This window comes from Chionomys nivalis, chromosome 4 (genome assembly GCF_950005125.1).
Source record: "Chionomys nivalis chromosome 4, mChiNiv1.1, whole genome shotgun sequence".
Lineage (NCBI taxonomy): Eukaryota > Metazoa > Chordata > Mammalia > Rodentia > Cricetidae > Chionomys > Chionomys nivalis.
This window is the reverse complement of record NC_080089.1, coordinates 69,865,025-69,869,061: the sequence shown is the minus strand read 5'-3', so window position 1 is coordinate 69,869,061 and position 4,037 is coordinate 69,865,025. Positions and strand designations below refer to the sequence as shown.

The 4,037-nt window shown below is 42.5% G+C and overlaps 1 non-coding gene across 1 annotated transcript; it reads right to left on the bottom strand.

Annotated features, from left to right (window-relative positions):
• Window positions 1-3,556: 3,556 nt before the first annotated feature.
• LOC130874064 (U6 spliceosomal RNA) lies at window positions 3,557-3,661 on the bottom strand. Its single transcript, XR_009057105.1, has one exon. It is a non-coding gene; the product is annotated as a U6 spliceosomal RNA (small nuclear RNA).
• Between the last annotated feature and the right edge of the window lie 376 nt (window positions 3,662-4,037).

Here is a 4,037-nt window from a genome sequence, read left to right as displayed (position 1 = left end):
AGACCAGGCTGGTCTTGAACTCACAGAGATCCGCCTGCCTCTGCCTCCCAAGTGCTGGGATTAAAGGCGTGCGCCACCACTGCCCAGCCCTCACTTTTATTTCTTTCTCTTGACTTATTGCTTTGCTAAGACTTCAAGCCATGCATTGAACAAAAACAGTATAACAATATTAGTGGCATACTGAGCCATGTAAAGATGCCTTGGGCTGGGTCGGGTAAAGGGTTCAGTTACTAGGCTGCTTGCCTAGTATGCATGAAGCCCTAGGTCCTGTCCCAAATATTAACATGGTAGTTCACACCAGTAATCCCAGCACTCAAGAAACAGAGGCAGGAAGATTAGAAGCTCAAAGTCTCGGGCTGGAGAGATAGATGGCTCAACAGTTAAGAGCACTGACTGCTCTTCCAGAGGACCAGGGTTTAATATTCACAGAACCCACATGGCAGCTATCAACTGTCTGTAACTCCAAAATCTTGATACCCTCACACAGACATAAATGCAGACAAAACACCAATGCAAATAAAATAAAAATAAATGATTTTTAAGAAGAAGTTCAAGGTCTTCTTTGGGTACACAGCTGGTGTTAGACTAACCTGGGAAACATGAGACCCAGTCTCAAACAAATAAATAATCCCAGCACTTGGGAGGTAGAAAGAGGCAGGTGAATCTCTGTGAATTTGAAGCTGTTTTGTTCTACACAGTGAATTACAAACCAGGTAATGGCCACATAGTGAGACCCTGTGCCAAAATAAAAAATTTCAAAGGCCCGTGAGATGGCTCAGCAGGTTAAGGTGACTGTTAGCAACTGTGACAACCTGATTTCGACCCCACAACCACCCATTGGTTAAAGGAGGCAACCTACTCCTGCAAGATGTCTTCTGGCCTCTGCAAGCTCACTGTGACTCCACTAAAGAAGTATATGTAACAACAAACATAGACTAAAAATGTCTTGGACTGAGGATGTAGCTCAATGGTAGAGTGCTTGTCCAGCATATAGGAGGGGCTGGGATTGGTCCTCAGAACCATGGGGAAACAAGAAGACATTTTGTGCCTTTACTGTAAGATAGCTGTGTTGTAAGATGTCCTCTGTGTCCTCATTATTCACTCAGGGGACTAAAAACAAAGAGACCTTGAAAAATTGTACTAGTGGTTCATAATTCTCTTGCCTCACTCCAGAGCCACGCAGCAGCCTGTCATGACTACACAGAGAAGACTTCACAGTTCTGCAACAAGTTTCCTTGGAAATAATTTTTCACTTGACATTCCTTTTTTCTTTCTTTTTTTTTTTTTTTTAATTTTTTGAGACAGAGTTTCTCTGTAGCTTTTGGATCCTTTCACTTGACATTCCAACCTACGGGCTTACAGTATAGCTCAGAGGCAGAACCTATGGGCTTACAGTATAGCTCAGAGGCAGAGAGCTGCCCAATATACACAAAGCCATGGGCGTCCAAGTCCCAGCACCTAAATATATTGAGAGCACAAGGAAAGACCTTTATACACAAAGTTTTTTGTTTGGTTTTCTTACTGGGATTCCTTAAAACTGTAAATGACTGCCCTGTGACTCAGTGGGTCAAAGTGATTGCCATGCAAGCTTGATGACCTGAATTCAGTTTGCAGAACCCACAGCAGAAGGAAAGGGCTGACACCCAAGGCTGTTCTCTGAACCCCACGTAAGGCTGTTCTCTGAACCCCACGTGCAAATACATCATACGTATACAATATTAAATATTTTTTTAAAAATCTATCAAGATAATCAGAAGGAAGAAAGGTTTGAGACATGATCACAGCCAGGATGAACCTAAAGACACCTCACAGCTGAATAATGTTTCTGTGCTGGCTAATTTTATGCCAGTTTGGCACAAGCTACAGCTATCGAAGAGGAGAAAACCTCAGCTGAGAAGATGCCTTTATAACATGGGCTGTAGGCAACCCTGTAAGGCATTTTCTTAATTAGTGACTGATGCAGAGAACCCAGCCCACTGTAGGTGGTATGATCCCTTTGCTGGTGGTACTGGGTTCTATAAGAAAGCAGACTGAGCAAGCCAGGAGGAGCAAGTCAGTAAGCAGCACCTGCCCCCAGCCTCTGCATCAGCTCCTGCCTCCAGATTCCTGCCCTATCTGAGTTCCTGTCCTTACCTCCCTTGATGATGAACAGAGCTTATTAAAGAATAAGTGAAATCAACCTTTTCCTCTCCAAGTGTTTGGTCATGGTGTTCCATCCCAGCAATAATATCCCTAACTAAGTGTCTTTGAAGGGACTTTGGGTTTTCAGGTAAATAATTTTCTTGAATAAATTCTTTTCTTTTTTTTCTTTTCCTTTTTAGATGTATGTGTATGTGGGGTGTGTGCTCAACTACAGGCCTAAGATCAATGCTCAGGTGTCTTCTTCAGTCTCTCCCCACATTATTATTATTACTACTACTATTAATATTGTTGTTGCTCTTTCTTTGGTTTTTTTCAAGACAGGGTTTCTCTGTGTAGCTTTAGAGCCTGTCCTGGAACTTGCTCTGTAGAACATGCTGGTCTCGAACTCACAGTGATTCGCCTGCCTCTGCCTTCTGAGTGCTGGGATTAAAGGCGTGCACCACTTCCTGGCTTCCACCATATTATTCTGACAGGCTTTCTCACTGAATTTGGAGCTCACTGATTGGGCAGACTGACTAGCCAGGGAGCCCCAGGGATCTTACCTGTGCTGAAATTACAGATGTGTACTAGCCAGCTTCTCAGGGGGTGCTGGGGACCCAAATTCAGGTCCTCATGTTCATATGGCAAGCATTTTACTGTCTAAGGCATCTTCCAAATCCTCTGAACAAGCTCATGTTTCACCAGGGCATCCCCAGTTCAGCTCTACTGGAGTGCACAGCCTGTCAGGAGCCCACGGCCCAGGAGGAGCCCAGTGCCCAGGAGGAGACTGGTGCCCAGGAGCCACTTAGGTTCTCTGGTTCCCCTGCTTGCTTTTTGCTTAATGGAAGCATACATCACTCACTTTAAAGCCTTTTCTCCCCAATATAAATTTTTAATGCAAAAAATATTTAATGCTATACTTTTCTCTGAGAACACTGCTTTAATTGCATTCCGCATATTTTAATAGTTGTTCTTTTACCTTAATTCAGTTAAAAATATTTTTTTCTGATCTTTCTTGATCCAGGTATTTAAAGGTGTTGTTTTTATTCGCTTCCATTATTTGTAGGGGAGTTTTAAAATACTTTTTCTGTTATCTAATTTAATCCTTTTTTGCATGAATTCATTCATTGTAGATGTGTAAGCATTTGCTTTAGTGTCAGTGTATAATATAATCTAGTAAATGTGCAGCGCTGTCTAGATGAGAATGTGTCGTAAGTCAGGTTGAATGATATTCTCCGCTTTTCCTGATTTTGTTTGTTTGTTGTTATGGTTTTCCAAGACAGGATTTCTCTTCGTAGCCCTCCCTATCCAGAAACTCAGTTTGTAGATCAGGCTGCCTGGAACTCACAGAGATCTGCATGCCTCCTGACCCTACAAGTGCTGAGATTAAAGGCGTGCACAATCACTACCTGGCCTGTGTTGCTGCTTTTTGTTTTTAAATATAGAATGCTTCATGAATTTTTGTGTCACCCTTGCACAGGGCCATCTAATCTTCTCTTTATGGTCCCAATTTTAATATATGTGCTGTCAGAGCGAGCACAACGGTACTGTTAAAAAATTATTCTGTCAATTATCAATAGCAGAGCTAAAATCACTAAGTCTTTGTATATTTCTCATTTAAATGTTGTTGTTTTGCTGGTTGTGGGAGCACATTCCATTAATCTCAGCATTTGGAAGGCAGAGGCAGGCAGATCTTTGAGTTGAAAACCAGCTTGGTCTACATAGAGAGTTTCAGGTCAGCCAGTGATCCTGGGTAAGCTCTTGCCTAAAGTAATGACAACAGCAATAATAAAGCCCGAAGAAACAGTTCAACAGTTAAAAGCACTGGCTGCTCTGGCAGTGGTCCTGGGAATGTTTCTTAGCACCCACATGGCAGCTCACAGCCATCTGTAATTCTCATTCTAGGGGATCTAAAC